Genomic DNA, 21,081 nt, shown 5'->3' with positions numbered 1-21,081 from the left:
TCTCCCACACCAAAATAAAGGGCCTCCGTGTGTTATTCCTTTTGCAGCTCTAGGATGCCTGTCCCATACAGACATTTCCCTAAGGCAGCAAAATACTAGGGCAGTAAAACTGCAGGCTGGTGGGGTGAATACTGGCTGGTTTGCCTAGGCCTGTAAAACCCTTAGAGCCAGCTCTGTTGAAGCTTATGGGTAGCAAGAATATCCTCCCCCACTCACTGCCTGTAGCACTGTGGAGCAATTTAATCGAGTGACATGTAGCTCCAGTGAGCAGCAGAGAACAGGCAGAATGGTAATTTTCTTATGATATATTCTAACAAATGAAATACTCCAGACCACCACAGTGGAGGCTGTAATTCCATTGAGGGTTTCTGGTGATGTTAGCCAACCTCTTACGTTTTTCTCTTGGTAGAATTACAGCTCTGATATGTTCAATTGGATAGACATTACTGTTTACATTATTATTACCAGCTCCTGGTACTAAAGCTGAGAGATATTAAGAATAATATTTTAACTCGGAATAGAAGTAGCATGGTTAACCCGTAGGTGATAAGTAGCTATCAAAAAACACCATACTTTGGAATGTACTTTATTGTTTATTTCATCTGTAACCATGAAGCTAAATTGTAGACCCTTAGCATGTGTGTGCCTGATTCTGATCTTGCTTACACCAGGGTAAATCATAATAATGTCACTGAAGTCAGTGGCATTATATTTGTATAAATCCATCTGAAGCGCCATCAGAATCAAGCCCTAAATGTAAAATGTAATACTAATTCTAGGACAATTACTGACTGGTGATGAAAACCACCACTGAATTAGGTTAGTTCTGGTTTAAGAGTTCTATTTAGACACCACTGAGCGTGTGTGTAATCCACAGAAGGCTGCAGAACTGGTTTCTGCACTTTGTCAACTTTAGTAGCCTAAAAATATGCTGACAATAAAAGCTTATTTTTGACAGTTGTGTAGAGGCCTCCAGTGGGGAGATAAATGGAGGGTGGAGGCTCTTGATCCTCCTTCCCTCCCCCACTCAACATCTCCCTTCACCCAATTCAGCTGAGCAAAAAAAAAAAAAAAAAAAGGTTCAACGGCAGAAGTTTTCTTTTATTTTTGAAAGTTGAGAGAGTAGTCCAGAACCGGATTACCCCTGGCTAATCCCTTTAACCATGGGCATATACATTTGAAATGGATAACTTGCTTGGCATCCTGCCCTCAGCATACACGCTTGAGGTACATATGTGGTCTTTTGGCTGCCCACACTGATGCCCATCTATTAGAAAAAAATAGTGCCTGCTACATCATTTCCTGCCTCCCATTTTATAACAAGGGTTTTTCACTCCATCCTTTCTGGTGTATGGGGCCTTTTACTGCACCGTTATATACTGCAGTCAACATTATAATAGCACCTTTCTATTCCACTACTTCTGTTCTTGGTTCCACTTTACACTAGCAACCTTTTGCTTCACTGTTTATTACCCTACAGATTGCCAGAAGGACCTTTTACTTCACCATTTATACACAGGGTTCCACATTATAATAGGAGCATTCTACTCATCCCTTTAAATGCTAGGTTGCTGTTTGTTATACCAACCTGCTGCCCCACGATATATATATTGCATTTCATATTGTGTTGGAGATTTTTCTACAGCACAGTTGACTTTCTGTGTCCCACACCATACTATTTTATTTATTCACATTTACAAAGCACCTGTCCAGTTCTGTAGGTGTTGTGCAAAAATCACTCACAACTCAGCACCTGGCAGGTGCTTTCAACTCCTATTGGTCACCTCCTGTGACACTTTCTCAGTTTCTCCAGGACTGTGAGTCACCATGTTAGACTCCCTCTTACTGGATAGCAGGAGGGTTTCTTATGGTAGCTGGATGTCAACTCCCTGACACTGCCAGCCCTTCAGCCCTCAAGCATTATCCTCTGGGCTCTGCCACCCCCTACTTTGCCTTCCAGGTTAATACTTGGGCTTTACCTACACTGGAACTTCGACCGCAAAACTTTTGGTGTTCAGGAGTGTTAATAAAAAAAAACAAAACAAAAAAAAAAAACCCCACACACCCCGAATGCCAAAAGTTTTACTGACAAAAAGCACTGGTGTGAACAGCGCTTTTTGACAAAGCTGCTGCCGCTCGTTGGGGGTGGAAGTTTTTTGTTGGCAGGCGAGCTCTCTACACTGCGCTCCTTATAGTGGCATGGCTGTAGCAGCACAGCTATGTCACTAAAAGGTGTGTAGCGTAGACAAAACCATGGTGTACCCCAGTCCCTAAACTCCTCCGAAGCATCCCCCTATAGTACTGAGCCCCGTCACTGGATATGAACAGAAATAACCAGGTAAGCTGTCTCTGAAGAGACAGAATTCACACAGACTTGTTTGATTCAGCTGAGATCAGCTCCAACATAACAACACAGTCTTGGAATCTACTTGTAGCGAAAGCAAATATGTTTATTTGCAAAGATTAAGATTTAAGAGAGAGTGGTAAAGATAAAAATAGGTTACATGTAAAACAAAAGGTATAACACTTCTTGGAGTCTATACTTAACTAAAAATCTTTGTCTAAAGCTATTTCTCACCTAAAGCACCCTCCCAGTGTCACTAGCCCGCCCATGTGACCAGAATCCAGCTTTTACGACTGCAAAAAGTACTGTCCTTTTTGCTCCCCCAGTGAAGGATGAGAAAGGGGTCCTTTTTTGTTCCTCTTATTGACCAGTAAAACTTTGAAAGGCCCTTTTGAAATGCACCCCCAGATAAGCGATGATCACATAAACAGCACCCTATACCGGAAACCTACTGACCGCTATACTTACCTACATGCCTCCAGCTTTCATCCAGACCACATCGCACAATCCATTGTCTACAGCCAAGCTCTAAGATACAACCACCTTCGCTCCAATCCCTCAGACAGAGGCAAACACCTACAGGATCTCTATCAAGCGTTCTTAAAACGACAATACCCACCTGGTGACAGGGCCGGCTCCAGGCACCAGCCTGGCAAGCAGGTGCGTGGGGCGGCCGCTCTGGAGAGGGGCGGCACATCCAGCTATTCGGTGGCAATTCAGCGGACGGTCCCTCACTCCCGCTCAGAGCGAAGGACCTCCCGCCGAATTGCCGCCGCAGATCGCGATCGCGCCTTTTTTTTTTTTTTTTTTTGGCTACTTGGGGCGGCCAAAACCCTGGAGCCGGCCCTGCCTGGTGAAGTGAAGAAACAGATTGACAGAGCCGGAAGGGTACCCAGAAGTCACCTACTACAAGACAGGCCCAACAAAGGAAGTAACAGAACGCCACTAGCCGTCACCCAACTAAAACATCTCCAGCACATCATCAAGGATCTACAACCTATCCTGAAGGATGATCCCCCGCTCTCACAGACCTTGGGAGACAGGCCAGTCCTCGCTTACAGACAGCCCCCCAACCTGAAGCAAATACTCACCAGCAACTACATACCACACAACGAAAACACCAATCCAGGAACCAAACCCTGCAACAAACACCGGTGCCAACTCTGTCCACATATCTATTCAAGGGACACCATCATAGGACCTAACCACATCAGCCACACCATCCGGGGCTCGTTCACCTGCACATCTACCAATGTGATATATGCCATCATGTGCCAGCAATGCCCCTCTGCCATGTACATTGGCCAAACCGGACAGTCTCTACGCAAAAGAATAAATGGACACAAATCTGACATCAGGAATCATAACATTCAAAAACGAGTAGGAGAACACTTCAATCTCTCTGGTCACTCAATAACAGACCTAAAAGTGGCAATTCTTCAACAACAGAACTTCAAAAACAAACTCCAATGTGAAACTACAGAACTGGAATTAATTTGCAAATTGGACACCATCCAATTAGGCCTGAATAAAGACTGGGAGTGGTTGGGTCATTACAAAACTTAAACCTAATTTACCCAATATTAATTTCCCCCTACTGTTACTCACACTTTCTTGTCAACTGTCTGAAATGGGCCACTCATTACCACTTCAAAAGTTATTTTTCGTCCCTTGGCATCCTGCTGTTAAATGAATTGTCTCGTTAGACTGACCTCATACTTGGGAAGGCAACTCCCATCCTTTCATGTATTTATATCTGCTCCTGTATTTTCCACTCCATGCATCTGATGAAGTGGGTTCTAGCCCACGAAAGCTTATGCGCAAATAAATTTGTTAGTCTCTAAGGTGCCACAAGGACTCCTCGTTGTTTTTGCTGATACAGACTAACACAGCTACCACTGAAACCTTAATTTACATGTGACAGAAAGAGATGTATCTTATCTTCTCTTGGGGGAGAGGGGGAACTGTTTCTCAACTCTGCCTGCTGCATGGTTTAAAACATATTTCCAGTATATATACATAGCTCTTTACATGGTAGTAGTACATACACTGATTATGAGCATCAGTATGACATATGTTTTTGTTAGATACCTTATGTGATATTCTTTATAGATAAATACTGTGAAAGCAACGTGTGAGGTGTAGTGAGTTTGTCAGCCCTGATAGGAATTGCTGACACAGAGTAGTGAACCCTTTGCCAACTGGCACCAATGGGCCTCTGTGTCACCTTCCCACTGGTCTCTCCAGATACTGTACTTGAATGTGTGTGTGAGGGCATGGGGGGGGGAGGGATCTCATTTAGATTGTAAGGGACCGGGTTTTTTTTTTTAATAAATTTTGTAAAGTAGCAAGGAGAATTATGGCACTAGATAAATAATACACTGAGCATACTGAAGCAGGACAGAGCATGGAGGTATTTACATTATCTTTGAACTGTGAACTGGCATTTGGATTCTAAATAATTTAATAGAAAATGAGATCATTGCAATCGTTTTTTTGAACCAAGCATGGTAGGTAGGAAGGATAGTCTAATGAACATGGAACTGCACTGGGGTGCAAGAGAACTAGGACCGATTACCACCTCTGCCACAGGTCTCTTGCATGTCCTTCAGCAAGTTATGTAGTCTTTCTTATGCATCGATTTCCCATCTGTAAAATGGAGCTGACACTTCCCTACTTCACAGTTAAACATCCATTAATGACTCTGAGGTGCTGTGACAGGATGCAACTCACCACGCTAGCACCTCCTGCTAGTCATCTTGCTGATCAGTGCCACGGGTCGGTACGCCGACTCTCAGTGGTGTCTCACCCAGCGTCACTTCTGCTCCTGGACCCGTGTCACTCCAAGGACCGCAGCATCCTTTTCAGGACACAGCCCTCCGGCTGTGCCACACTCTGCGCTCCCCCCTTCTAGGGGGACAGTACCGCAGTCCATCCACTTCCTCAGTGGTGAGTGGGGATGGGAGGGATCTGGGCCCACCCACTACTCTGGGTCCCAGCCCAGGGACCCTGTAGATGGCATCCACGTGTTGCATCTTCTCCAACCTCTCAGTCTATTTCCCTGGGCCACTTCCCCACAGCCCCAGCACCTTCTTCATCCTTGTCTCAGGGCCTCAGTCTGCAACTCCCAGCCACCAGCTCTTTGCTGCCTTGGTCCCTGCTAGCAGCACTGCTCTGTCCCGGGTGCTGGCTTTCTTCTGCCTACAAGGCAGCCAGTCCTCCCTCCTTGAGCTCTAGGGAGCAACTGAACCTGCTCTGCCCTGCAGCTCTTCTTATGTGGGCCCGCCTGGCCCTGATTGGCTGCTCCTCGCAGCCCCTCTCCTATTGGCTGCTTTCTACACAGCCTCTCTAGGGCTCCATTAACCCCTTACAGGCCGGTGTGGGGCGGATGCCCCATCACAGGTTCTCAGATACTATGATGATGAGAGCTACATAAGTAGCTAGCTAGAATCTATAGAATTCTATAGCAGGGGTAGAATTATCCATTCAATTCTGTATAATAACTTTTCTACAGGTTTTTGAGCTTTTTTATTTTCTGTTAAACTCTATAGGACCCTTCCATAAGGGAAGGTCCCTGAAAAAGAATTTAGATTTACAAATTTGAGTCTTAAGATTCATTTGGAATATTAAACATCTTGGGATAAATGAAAGCACTTTATTTAGGGTGGCTATGGTTGGAGAATTAGTATTTTAAGCATGAGGAATTTCTGTGTATTTTAGCACTTTAGTGGTAAATCCGATTGACTAAAAAACATTTTGGTGGCCCAAATTAGAAGATTTTCACTGTTGAAGAGAAGATCAATTCTGCAGGACCACTCCTTAAGTGACAAAACTTAGCTCAAAGCAATAGTACTAGAAAATTAGCCTTGTTCAGTTACACTCGTGTCCATATGTTGTGTTCATGATGGGAAATGGGAAAGAATGCATTCCTTTTTAAAATCTTGTATTCTGAGACTCCAAATATTCATCCCGGGAATACATTCAAAGGTGCAGGTTTGAGAGGTACTAACATGGCCAACTATGTTAGAATGGAACAGTTAAAAATTATGTTCTCTTAGCTAAAGTTGTAAAGGAATAAAATTACTTTGTGATGTGCTTGTACATTTTTCTACTCCAAGACTGCCAACACACATACACACTGGAGAGCAGAAAAACAATTCATGACAAATAATTTGTTTGGCAAATCTAACTCTGTTTTTCTGTTTGAGTTGTTTACAAAGTTTTAAAATTCTCAAATGTATTCATCATTCAAAATGTGTGAATTTATTTAGGGACAAATAGTGTTCTGGCTTATTCAGCCATATAGGGAAATAAGGGGGCTCAGGTACCTCAAAAAAAGATCATACCGTGGATAGAGAAAGTAGCCTCTGTGAGGCTGTCGAATCTGCATCAGACTCCCTGGGCAGTGCAACAACATGCTGTCCTTTACTTGGGGCTCATAGTAAATCCATAATTTAGCTTTTAATAAATAATTCTTGATCTGTAGATCACGCCTGAATTGTGAATAGTCACACAGTGATACATAAGGTACATAAGTCGCATTGTATTGGTGACTTATATAACTATCAAACACACACAAAGTGAGAATTCTGAATATCACAAACATACCACTTAAAATTCCCTTGGCCAAATCTCAGCTGGTGTAAACTGGTGTTGCTCCATTGATTTCACATTGCCCACATTATCTGTTAGTTATGTCATCCTATGAAGCAACAGAAACAAAACCATAAGACTTATGTAACTAACCAACACAGTGAATTTTGAATGGCCAATTTTTGAATTTTAAAAGCAAATACACATTTCGAAATTCACTTTTATATAACACTAATCACTTGAGCATAGCATTTGCTTTTCCTGAGCATTTGTGTCAGTAAGGCTTCAATACAAACGTGCATAAAAAGTGAATGCAAAAAGGTCATTAACACATTCAGATTGAAATGTGGTTTCAAATTCAAATAAATATTTGTAGACATATTCCACTATATGTTCACTGCTTTCTCTCTAAGACAGTGTCCTGGCACACACATATTCCTCTAAAGAGATTACAATAACCCTCAGTTATAATTTTACTTAAGCCTTTATGATGTTTTTAATTAAAAAGGTTTTAGTGCTTTTCCAGTATGACATTTGATTGCACTCTAGATAATGCACCCTTGTGAACTCTGGCAAGCAATAAGCATATAGAAAATATATGAAATATTTCTATAAGGAATTTTCTCTTCAGTGGAAGCAACAAATTCAGATCAAATTTATTCTTTTGAATAAATAACATATGCCAAAGCAAGATAGCTGAAGAATGATTTGCTGTCCAAATCATTGTACATACTCAACTGATTACATTTTCATTCCTTCTTCTCTAGATTCAGTCTTAACTGCTCACTTTACCAAGCTACTGAAATTTACCTGCACTAGTTTAAAACATTGATTGAAATGAAATCAGCTGCAAGTTGCTCATTGCCTATTTGGAAAACCTTTGGCCTGATTCTTCCTTCATTTACACTGTTTTAATTCCTTTGACTCACCAGTGTGAGAAAAGAATCAAACTCATAGGTGTTTTCTCTTGAAGAAATCGCTGGATATGACTTTTAAAAATAATGTTCTATGTCTTATTCTCATAAACTCTTTCTTTATCCAGTTTGGTTGGCAATACTTGCAGTTTGCTCAAATGTGCTACCTTGTTAACTTTTTACACTGAGCTCTCATGTTGTGTTTCTTTCTGGAATTATGTAAATCAGAAAACACCAACTCCTTTTATTACAGATTACAAACCCTCTACCATCATGGTTACATTTAGAAGTTCAGTTAGTGAAATCTTGGCCCCTTTGAAGACAATTGGAGTTTTGTCATTTATTTCAATGGGGCCAGGTTTTCACGCAAAATCTTGTAACTTGAACTGTTCCGGAACTACATTTTTCATTTATTAGGAAATTCTGACATTTTGAAATTGCCCAAAAAGCAAAATTTTGGGGAAAAAGTCATTTTGGGTCACTGGACATATTCCATTTTCATAAAATCAAAATGCTTCATTTCTATTCCAACTTTTTAAATTTTACATTAGATTCTAACTTACAATACTAAATGTAAATGAAAACTCATTTTGAAACAAAAAATCCAAATGTTCTCTTCAGAAAATGTCATAATGTTTCACTTTGAGTTTCTGTTTCAAAATGAAATTTCCTCAAAATTGACATGTTCCCATAGAAAGTTTCCATTTCAATAAAATGGCATTTTCTGATGGAAAAACATTCCATCAAATGTTTTGACCAGCTCTACTTTTTAAAATGGGCAATTAGGGCCAGATCCTTCAGTTTTTATTCTGGAAAACTTCAAATAGATTCTTTGATACTTTTCCAGAATAAAGATTAATAGTTCATGTCCATGGTATGTGACATGCAAGTTCCAAGATGCAGAACTTAGGTGCCATTTGGTAGGCATGTTCTGGCTGGGGGGGGGGGGGGATGGGGAAGTGATAATGGAAGGAGAGGGAGGGCCTGAGTTGAGATTTCACATGTGGAGTTTAGTCAGAAAAACCAGCAGCAGTAAGTTACCCAGGTGAGAGATCGAAGGGGAGATTTTATCTATTTGAGGGGGGGTTTGCATCTCAGACAATAATACCAACATGTCAAAAAGGCATCAGAGAACAAACCTCCTAGAACACTTTTCTAACCTGGCTCCACCCCTTCATATCCTCCACACCCTCAATCAACCATTCTCCCAGAAAAAAAGCCTGGGGAAACAGGTGCATTTTACAGCACATCCTGAAGGCCATCAGCTCTGGGATCTGGCAAAACCAAGGCAGGAAATGAATTTCAAAGCGAAGAACCCCTCCCTGTTGTATTAATTTCGATGGAATATGGGCCAAAGATGTTAACATAATTCAGTTACTGTCTAATATCAAACAGTGTTAAATGAAGTCTGGAGTTGGGTATACAGAGACCTCAGCCTGCTTAGGACTATGACAAACACATCATTAAAAATCCTTTTTCACCTTGTATTAAAAATACAGAAAATACGGAAAAACAGTTAAAGCGTTTGAAATGTAAACTATTAAGTAAGGCTTCCATTTTAATAACATCCCGTGTTCCCTTTCCCTTTAGCTGGAGAGAGTTTTAGAAAGATCCCCATCCCCCTTGTTTGACAGTCTCTTCAATGGTAATAACTATCCTTTTGAATAAAAGAGAACAAGTTGGTGTGAGCTGGAGCTGTTGCTGCTGCTGTTAGTCCAATCCCATTTCATTTCAGGTGGTGGTAGGGATTCTGCTGGAGATGGTGAGGGTGGCAATGTTATCGGGGTACCTCTCTCTGGCCTCAGCTGGCCAGGACAGCCCTCAGGATTAAGACAATAAAGCTCTAGGGTCCCAGGAGATGGTGGGGTGGCAGCCATGATGGTGAAGCATGCTCCAGTAACCTCCGTCTGTTCTTCTCTATTTTCCTCCTGAAGTATCTTTCTTTAAGGACCCACAAAGGGAATGGTGGGTGGGATAGCCCAGTGCTTAATTTGTGCCAGGACAGTGCCCCGGCACCTTTAGGCTTGATGGTTCACAGCCCTGGCACCTCTGGGCTTGCCGTGTCAGTTATGAAAGTAAAAAAATTGCTTGAGCCCCAGCACCTAGTTGCAGAGGCCCTGGCCCTTCTTTCATTGAAAATTAAGCATTGGTATAGGCCATCCCCTGATTATTTTGTCCATTTAACTTTCTTAACAATAAGACCATCCTTCCTTTTCCTGCAGTCCCCTGGCTCTCAACCCCCGGGTGGCACTTTCCAACTTTACATCAAACGGGGCAGGAGTCCTTCACTACACACCCCTGATTCATTCCCTAAGTACCATATATCCTGCGCACTGCACAAGGCAGAGGTCCAGCGGGAAAACACAGTATGTGATCTTATAAGTGGAGACTGCATCAATACCTAAGCATAAAGGGGCTGAACTAAGGTTGCTCAGGACATTTTAATACTGGCATTTTCTAACTTTTGAGCACTTGACTTCACACGTTTAACATTCTTTTGATATATTTCTTTTTGTTTGTTTTATTGCAACTTCCTAGGTTTTTAAAAAAGCAAACTGAAAAATCATCATTTGGAACTTTATTGACTCCCACATGGTTTAATCATCATTAGATTTAAAACCTTTAATCCGCTGCACAGATCTCTGCCACTTGAGGGGGGCTGTCAGGGGGCAGGGGTGTGGAGAGGGGGCAGGGCAGTCAGGGGGCAGGGAGCAGGGGGGGTTGGATGGGCTGGGGGTTCTGGGGAGGCCTGTCAGGGGGCAGGGGTGTGGATAGGAGTCGGGGCAGTCAGGGGATAGGTAGGGGGTGGAGTTCTAGGGGGGCAGTTAGGGTGAGGGGGCAGTCAAGGAGGGGGCAGTCAAGGAGAAGGGAGGCTTAGATAGGGGGTGGGGTCCCGGGGGGAGGTTAGGGGTAGGGGTCCCGGAGGGGGCGATCAGGGGACATTGATCAGGGGCCATTATTTGCACCCTGAAAGAAATGTGGGAGGGATGAATTCCTACTGACTTGAAAGATTTTTAGGGATAACATATTATCAAATGCAGTCCCCTTCTTTTTCTTAATGATCCCATTTGGTTGAAAGATTGCTTTAAGGCATTCAGAAATGCTTTAAAAGCAGCAGGTTTTCAAGTACATATGCCAAGTTGCAGCCAAGAGTGAAATTTTATAGCCCATTGCAAAAATAAGATCTGATTATGGAAAATCTGACATGCCCTTAATTATAGCAGCCTGAACGAACCCATTAAAATAAAGCACACTGATAAAATGTTGGTGGCACAAAAGGCATTTCTGTAATATGATGTCAGAGCAATGCCGTTTGTACACTGTTTCAGAATTCCAGCAATCTTCGATTTTTAAGTCCCAATAATGGGATTATAACATTGGTAGCATTGGTTCAGAATGATGACAGGACATTGCACATCAGCTCAGGCTGTATTTGAATAAAGAGAATATAAGTGCCATTCAAAATCAGAGAGACTAGGTGGGTGAGGTAATATGTTTTAGTGGGCCAACTTCTGTTGGTGAGAGAGACAAAATTTTGAGCTCCAAAGCTTGTCTCTCACCAACAGAAGTTGGTCCACTAAAACATATTACCTAACCTCCCTGCCTTGTGTCTCTAATCTCCTGGGACCAGCACATCTACAGCAATACTGCTTATTTAAAAAAAAATCAAACTGTCCTAAGCTCTGGCCTTTCTATCTAAGATAGTTATCCCCCATTACCGTACCACACAATGCTTATCCTCACAATACCCATGTGAGATTGGAAAGTACTAATATCTGCATTTACAGATGGGGAACGGAGGCACAGAGAGGTTAAATCACTTGCTCAAGGTAGCACAGGAAGGCTGCCGCAGAGCTGGGAATTGAACCCAGGTTCAACAGGGGTGTTGTGAGGATCCATACATTAAAGATTGTGCTCAGGTGCTATGATAATGAAGGCCATATAGGTATCTAAAATAGATAAAACATCCTCTTCTCCAACAGCGACAGCAGTGAGGGAGGCATCGGAGCTAACATCCACAAAGCCATCTTATTATCTACCTTCAAACCCCCCCTCAACAAAAATCCTAACGATGGCTAGGCTGCGGGTGTTTTCAGACCACTGCCCGTCATGCTGACCAGTACTGTCTTTGTTTCCTTGTATTCCCCTGTCTGTTTGTCTGTCTCCACCTGTTGCCTCTTGTCTTATACTTAGACGATAAGTTCTTTGGGGCAGGGATGGGGGCGGGGGTTTCTTCTGTTTTTGTACAGCACCTAGCACATTGGGGGTTCTGGTCCATGACTAGGGCTCCTAGACACTATGCTAATACAAATAATAATAATTAATAATAATTAATAAAAATAATAGCTCTACAGCTACTGAAGACTCCTCCAACAGGGATCTCGCAGGAGGTTTCCACTCCCTTTGTGCCACCCAGGGGCTGAGAGAATGGTTCTGCCTTTTTATCAAAAGAAATCAACTGCTTTTAAAAATGTCTGTCCCTTCAATCAAAATGGCTTGTAACCTGTCCTTTTGATTTCCATTTTCTAACATAAGCATGTAACTTCTCATTTAAAATCCACTGCTACTCCAACACTCTTTACTTTTATGGTGTATCACTCTAAAGCTGAACGGTTTTTAACAGAAAAACCACCCTTCTTAAATTTGAAATCGTCATAGTTAGCGCTCTTACTCCCCCTAGTGGTTTAATTTATTTCCAGTGAATCTATGGAAACGTTAAAAAAAATCATAATCAAATATTGTTGAAAGCTTTGGCCCTAATATAACCTGCTGCAGATTTGCTTTTACACATGTGTGTGTTTATAATTTGATTAATAAAAAATATTTAAGACGTAAACGCATCTGACATTGCAGCAGATTTAAACCCATACACAGAATGAAACATGACTCTGATTCCACCATCAAATAGGCAACATTTCTTGGTGTTTGATGGAATTTATGGCACCAAGCAGCTTGAAATCTGATTACTCATGTAAATTGCGTCCGATCATTTTCCTATGTGGAAAAAATTGTGTAAGAGACAGGAAATTCTATAAGCTTCCCCGAACAGTCTCCACCAGATTGTTTAATCAGACAGAGATGGTGTTGGCCACCCTGCAGATAAGACCCCACAGCGCACAGATCCACATCAAGCTCGGGGGATCTGCCAGAGACCCCTGTGCTGCATCCTCGCCCCCTGCAGTTCCCAGTATGGCTTCAGTGGGTTCAGTATCCTGACTGTCTCTTTTGGCCCCAGAACTCCCCTACAGGGGAGGCTCCACAGCACAGAGGGGCTGCCTCAGAATTAGCATCACAGCAGGAAAATACTCTCAATACCAAGAGGCTCCCCTCCTTTGCCAGTCTCCACAGACATCACTGGGGATAATCAAGTTATATTTGCCTACAGATGCCACCACTAGGCCAAAGCAGTGCAATTCGAGATCCTTGCTGCTGATGTAGAGAAGGCAAATAGCCTCCAAAAAGGGAAGTGTTTGATTTTAAAATAGGAGGAATGTGTCAGAAGGAAGTGCTGCTGCTGCCCTATACTACTATCCAATAATGTCATTTACACTCGCAGTGTTTTCTTTAAAAAAGTCAGATATTTCACACATATTTAAGTTGTTCTAGGAATGTTATTCCTCCTATTGAAATAAATGAGGGAAATTATATTTCTAATGTTTAAACTTTTTTTTTCCCCACTTAGGGCAAAATTCCCTTCTCAGCTCTGAGTAGTGAATAGGTTGAGAAAGTCTGTTGATTCAACATCTGCACAATTCCTATTAATGCTGAAGAGAGTAGTGCCCATACACAGAAACCAGAATAATAGATTCCAAATCCACTTTGGGGATTCCCTTAACTCTTCAGTGGAATTAAATATCAAAGCCCAAAGTGACCATCAGTAATTAGCACAAACCAAAATCCCAGATCCAAACACCCACAAACTCTGAAGATGTTCAGATCCAGATTCAAACTTTGACTCATACCATCTCTAGAGATTATACATGCAGCATTAATATCATTTGGATGCCAGGAGACAGCAGAAAACCACAAACATTGTTGATATCCCAGCTCTGCGGGATCTATTCAAATTGGATTTTGATCTTTCCCTCTCACATTCAGCCATAACACGGACCTGACTAGGGAACTTAAGCTGGGAAGCAATATGCATTTTTTCCCCACAATGTAGAGAGAGCCCCAACTGTGAACTCCCCCTTTCTGTAGAAGGGGGAACAAGCCAAATCCAAGCAAATCTCTACCTTCCCCAAACAGCTGTTTCTTTCTAGGATAGGCCTACAGATAGGGACATATGATTTTACTGTTGAGTCCCTGCGGCTAATCTGCGACATTTACGCCTGGGGGAATTCTGCGCCAAAAAACTTTAAAATTCTGCAAAATTCTGCATATTTATTTGTCAAAATAATGCAATATAATCACAGCAGTTTCACTTATTTTTTGTAATTTATTTAAACTACTATACAGAAAAAATCAAAATAACTGTTCAGCATTTCCTAAACATATGAAAGTTAAATTACAAATACTTGGTAACCAATACCTTGCATTCCAGTTATAATCCTGGATTATCATTTAAATTACATACAGAACACCAAACACCAAAATAAAAGTAAAGTAGAATATAATTTTAAATTGCTCAGACTTTCATATATGAAAGTCACACAGTTTTGCTAATCATTGTCCTGCATTTTTTTAAATGGGTAAGTAAAATAGATCTCAAACTGAGATCCTCATTGTGCCACTCTGACACAGGAAAAAAACAAGAAAGCACATAAGATCTTCCTAGCTTTCTTGTTTTTTCCTGTTTTCCTACATTGCCAGCCAGAGAATGACTTCATAGCCTGGTTGTTAGGTCACCTACTGGGAGGTGGGCTACTCAGAGTCCAGTCCCTCTCCTCCAATGACTCTTTAATTGTACCCGGCTCTCCTACATCCCAGGTGAATGCTCTAATCACTAAGCTAAAAGTTATAAGGTGGACAGCGGTGGCACCGCCTCCTCTAGCTGTTTTGTGTGGAATGAAGCAGGTACCTAACTCATTAGGTGCCTAAGCCTCCTGACCAGGAGAGGGTTCCTGGCTGTGGGTTGAAAGCAGAGAGAGGCACCTAACTGCAGCCCAGATTTAGGCTCCTATCTGTGAGGGAGGGACAGGGTTTAGGACACAACCCTCTCGTCAGTATCTCTGATTGGCTAGCTTAGATGGCTTCCTGCCTAGCCTGCTGGCTTTTGTGGATCACAGTCTAAGATGCCTATCTCTCCCCATGCATTGTATAGGGAATCTAGGTGCCTAACTCAGGCTTTGTCAAGCACAGTGTCATTCCTGTGATTTTCTAGGTGTCTCAGGGTTAGGTGTTACAATGCTCAACATCACAGCACCTCAGTCCCTTTGTGGATCTGGGCCATAGTTCCTTGCTCCTGGTATGACATTCCTGTTGATGAGATTTCACTCTGTGTTTGTAGCGCCTAATGTGCATCTTATTACAGAGAGCACGGTGATGAATGAGTGATGTGGTTTTAATTATGTAACCCTTCTGCCAGTCAGAGTTGGCAGCAACAAGGGCCGGGTTCAGTATCTAGGGTTCCTTTTTAACAATACAATACAAACACGGCTCGAGCCCCCACCCAGTGACCTGAGGCAATAGTTCCCCTCTCACAAGCACAGAGTCTGAGTGTATCAAACAAACTTTTAATAAAAGGAGGGAAGTAACTCAGCATTAATTTGGGAAAACACCACAAACTACATAGACTGCATAGACTGTCAGTCCTTCATCAGTTAAGACTGAGCCAATCACAACATGTCTTCCAATTTTCTCTCGCTCTGGCCATCCTTCGCCATGTTTGTCCATATCTCCTTGTTAAGAAATCATCCCACCTCTTTGGAGGCCGACCACATGGCCGTTTCAGTTCTCGTGGATATCACTCATATATAGCTGCAGTCCATCTGTTGTCACTGAGTCGGGCCACATGTCCCGCCCACTGCATTTTGCTGAGCCTGCTTTTGACAACATCTCGGACTCCAGACTGCTGCCTAATTATTTCTAGGTTGCTGTTCATCCAGGTTTCGCGACAGTCGATTTGTTATTGTTTTGGTGAACAACTTATAGACATGCGAAAGCAGGCAGATCGGGCAATAGTTCGTTAGATTTTCTTGATCGCCTTTCTTATGCAGCAAGATGGTATTGGACTCTTTCCAACTGGACAGTATCTTCTGGATTTCCAGGTAACGGCTGAACCTTTGGGCGAGAGCTTTCCAGAGTTCCTGACCTTCCTACTTAAGCACTACTGCTGTCAGACTGTCCTTGCCTGGAGCCTTCCCTTCTTTCATTTGATGGACTGCGTGACGGACTTTGTTGATGAGAACCGGGAGTATGCGTTCATCAGTTTGTTGAAGTGATGGCATTGGGATGTCTATATGCAAAGAGCTGGGTATAGAAATCCCTGCAGATTGCCTCCATCTCTGTTCGATTGGTTACTGATTCTCCATCCTTGTTCTTAAAAGCCGATAATGATGACCTATACAATGCCAGTTTCCGTTTGCATTTTTTGAGACTTTTACGATCTTCAGCAGCCTTTAGGAGCTTTTCAGTTAGAAATTTCTCGAAGTCTTCCTTCAGCTTCATTCATATGAGCTTGCAGAGAAGGGAGTACTCAAGCCTGTCACTGCCATTTCTTTTCATTTTCCTCCTCTTCTCCAATAAGGTCTTTGTATTCTCTGAGATTCTTCCACTAGCTCTTTTTGGTCTTTCACGCTCAGCTGATTTCACGCACCATTCCAGTCTCTTGCTGAAGTTCTCATAATCGTCGTTGCAGTCATCCAGGAGGCTCCAGTCTTCCCTGGAAATGTTTTTCTTCATCGAAAGCTACTGGTTGGTGCCGTCTGTTCGCCATACACAGCGCCTTTTTCTCCACCTTCACAGTGAATGTGAGTCTAGCTCTCAGTAGGCGATGATCACTACCAATGTTAAATGATGGCAGTACTGAAATATCCTGCACAGTGCGTCGTCTTTTGATCAGAAAGTAATCGATTTCATTCTTTGTCTTCATGTTCAGTGTGATCCAAGTCCATCTCCTGTTGGCCTTCTTTCGGAACCAGGTGTTACCAATGAACATTCTCCTCGTCTCTGCCAATATAGCTAATCGTTCTCCTCGCGCATTTCATTCTCCGATACCGTACCTTCCTATGAACGTTTCGCCTTCTCTCCCTCTTCCAACCTTGGCATTAAAATCTCCCGTCACAATCGTATATGTGGAACTCTGAGCTCCTGATAGAATTCTTCCACATCATCATCTTCACATGCACTTGTGGGAGCGTAGATCTGGATGATTTTGAGGGTGCTGTTTCGGTTCAATTGGAGGTAAAGCACCCCGATACGCGATGAGTTCAAATGGCATGAGATGATTTTCAAAGACCATTCCTTTTTTATGATGAATCCGACTCCTCCAACTGTCCTCGTGCCTTCTCCTTTCCCTAGAATGACCGTGCTTCCATCCCTCCAGCTGACCTCCATCTCCGTCTTTCGTCATGCTTTGCAAACACCCAGCATATCGCAGGCTGTTTTTGCCTTTTCCTCCATGAGATGGTTTATCGATTCCTCCCTCGTCAGTGTTCTGCAGTTATAAGTGCACACTGAGAGAGTTGTCCGGTTTCCTTTTGGCAACCTGGCACCTGAGATTCTTTTCAGCCTCTTGTCTATCGAATGCATCACTGCCTCTGGAGTGGGGAATCGAGGGACGTGCTGAGAACTGAGACTTGGTTTTCTGTGTTGTTTTAGCCATTATTTTAAGCCACCCGCTGGCTGGGCTGTCAGTGGCACGTTTACCTCCTCAACTTAGCTAGCTTACAGCCTCAGAAACCACAAACAGGGTTCATAAACATAGACCATAAGCATAAGACCCATCCCCAAGTAAGTTGGGCAATGTCCTTTTGCCCTCAGGTTCTTAAATTCAGCAATCCAAAAGTCCCTTTAATGTGCCCATCCCATCTCTGCCCCCCACTCACAGTTGCTGTCTTTGGTCAGTGCAGACCCAGAGTTCAGAGGTACAGCTGCAGGGTTCGCTTCCAACCCTGGTGGGGGGGGGGAGGGTAAGGAGGCACCTTACACGCTCTGCTGCTCAGGTACTCACTTGCCACTCCTCTCTGCCAGTCGCCCTGCTGACCGATCACCACGCCTCTCTGTGGGGCTATGCTCTGGCCCTCTCTGCCAGACACCTTGACAATCACTACACCTCTCTGACAGCCACCCTGCCAGCCACTCACTACACCTCTCCACCAGCCGCCCTGCCAGCCACTCATTGAACCTCTCCACCAGCCGCCCTGCATTTCTCCACTATCCGCCCTGCCAGCCGCTTGCCCACCACTTAACACAGCTCTCAGTGATTTCAGCTGTTAGTGGGGGAGCCTTACTGCTGCTGCACACTGGGTAGTCTCTTGCATCAGAGACACTGTCCCAAAGCAGATCTAATATTCAGACCTCTAAGTATCAGTGATTTCAGCTCTACAGTGGGTAATAAGAGTCTCAACTGAGTCTAAAGTAGCTTTTTTATTATACAGTGAAAAGAGAACAGCTCAAAAAGTGTCTGTAACCCTTAAGGAGGGCCCACAACTCTAGGTACAAGCACCTATCCCCAACCTCTGTCCATTCACTGGGCTTTGGAACCTATGTCTCCTGCTTAGCGAGAGCCATTTAGTTGAGGGTGAGTCCCTCCATAGGGCTATGCCAAGTACTATTTTGCTGCCCTCGATTCACACAACAAGGATAACAACCCTTTATTATTCCTGCCCCAATAACAAGGAGACTGGGAATCCAACACCAGCCAAAAGTGACCATTTGGGCAAGTAGTCCATTCATGCTGAGCACCTAGGCAGGGTGGGTGTGCCCATGCAAACGAGATCAGCTCCTGAAGTCCTCTTCCACAGCTCATCACTAGATGTCAGCAGAGAGCTCATTCAAACTCTGCTTACAATTGAAATAGCCATGAAGACCTGGTTCGATTCAACATTTCAACTTTTCATTTCAAACAAAAGGATATTTGCCTGAAAACTGAAATTTTTGATTTTTTCATCAGAAAAGCAGACACTTTCTGCATTTTTATTTATATCAAAAACACAATTCTCCATCACAAAAAGGATTTTTTTTCAACTAGCCCTCTAGCTATATTTTGTATGTGTTTCTCTTACATGGAATTGAGCTTCCCCCCCCCCCCCGTTTCTAAGCTAAACCCTATGCCAATCCAAGTAGGGCTCTCTGCAGGAGCCAGGGAGATGGTCTCTGCCTCCCTAACAGCTGCAGAGGACCAGAAGCAGCAGAGCGAACAATAGGAGTGCAGAGTAAATATCGGTAAATGTGAGCCAGTTGCAGCAGTGGCACTGCTCCATGGGGTGGGAGGTGAACTCATGTGAATGTACTTCTGAACTCGAGGTCTTTGCTGACCAAGGACCGCAACGGTGATTCGGGTGCAGTGGAGGGAGAGGGGAGTAGTGTGTCAAAGGAACGTTTGTTTGCTAGACTTTCACCCCACAAGGTGAGAAATTAGGCAAAGGATACTGCCCGATGTACTCCAGGATGGGTATTTATTTTGCTCATGGTGACATGCTTTAGAATCGTGGTTGTGGTGTTTTCCCAAAGTAATGCAGGGTTTCTTTCTCTTCTTATTAAAAGTGTTCTTTGCTATGCACAGACTCAGCGCTCGTGAGTGGGGAAGTATTGCCTCTTAGAAGCATCCTGGGGTGCTGCTTAGTTTTCCCAGATTCTGGGTGGGGGCTTGAGATGATTCTGTGTTGTATTAAGAGGAACCCTTAGATATTGAATGTGGCCCTTGTAGCTGCCAACTCCACCAGGCAGAAGGGTTACACAGTTGCTAGCTAAAGGCAGAAATGTAAGTGACCTTCCTCCCCTTAAATAGCCTTTTTTCCACTTACATAGACAATAAAACAAACCTCTTAAAACATAGCATTACATACATGACACATGCATTACACAGGAATGACACATACATTACAATAATTTACTGGACAGTTATGTGCTTGAGTCCAGTAAAAAAATCAAAAACAATCAACAGTGAGAAAGCTCAAATGATCACAGAGACATTTTTTGATGCATATCAGATCACCCCAATTGTGCAATTCTGGTCTCCCATGTTTGAGAGAGATGAATTCAAACTGGAACAGGTGCACAGAAGGGCTACTAAGATGAGCAGAACAATGGAAAACCTACCTTATGAAGGAGACTCAAAGAGCTTGGCTTGCTTAGCCTAACCAAAAGATAGCTGTGGGGAGAGGATAAGTTTATGGAGGGGATAGTCTAATGAGACTGCCTACAATGGCATGTGGCCCATCAGTGACTGCCAGTAGCAAAAATCCCCAACTGCTGGAGACGGGACACTAGATGGGGAGCCCTCTGTAGTACTGTATTACTACAGATAATTCTTTCCCAGGTGTCAGGCTGTGGGGTCTTGCCCACATGCTCAGGGTCTAACTGATTGCCATATTTGGGTCTGGAAAGAATTTTCCCCTGGTCAGACTGGCAGAGACCCTGGGGATTTTTTGCCTTTCCCTGCAGCCTGGGGCACAGGTCACTTGCAGCTTTATACGAGTGTAAATGGTGAAGTCTGTAACTTGAAGCCTTTAAACCATGATTTGAAGACTCAAGCAACTCAGCCAGAGGTTAGGAGTCTGTTTCAGGAGTGGGTGAGACTTTGTGTCCTGCAATCTGGGGTCAAGTGCCCTCCCTCTCCCGATTTCTGCTTGGCCTGCTGGGTTTGCGGGGGGGGGGGGAGCTGGAGGGGGGAGGAGAGGAGCTCTCTCCTTCTCCCGCTGTGCCTGTGCCTCCCTCCAGGCAGGGAGCAGGACCAGCCACTTCTCATGCCTGCCACTCCAGGTCGCTGCTCTGTGCAGCACAGCAGCTGCCCGAGAGTCTGGCTGGGGAGGGGCCTGGGTCCAGCTGCCGGGCAAGATGAAGTCCCCTCTCCTCCCCCTGGTACGTTTCTGGCTTGCTTGGCCCCTATCCCCGCCAGCTGGGCCAGGAGTGCATCAGCCACTTTGTTAGAGGCTCCTGAAACGTGTTGTATTTCAAAATCAAAGTCCTGAAGAGCTAAACTCCACTGAAGAAGTTTTTTGTTAGTCTCTTTGACTAAGGACAGTGTCTTCTCAGGATGGGTGGCTGTTCACCTCCCAATTTGGCAGTGATGAGACCAAAGAAACGTATTTTCTGCTTTGTCTCCTAGCAGCAGAAGGCAAAAAT

Source organism: Emys orbicularis, chromosome 3, assembly GCF_028017835.1.
Source record: "Emys orbicularis isolate rEmyOrb1 chromosome 3, rEmyOrb1.hap1, whole genome shotgun sequence".
Lineage (NCBI taxonomy): Eukaryota > Metazoa > Chordata > Testudines > Emydidae > Emys > Emys orbicularis.
This window is presented reverse-complemented; position numbering follows the sequence as displayed.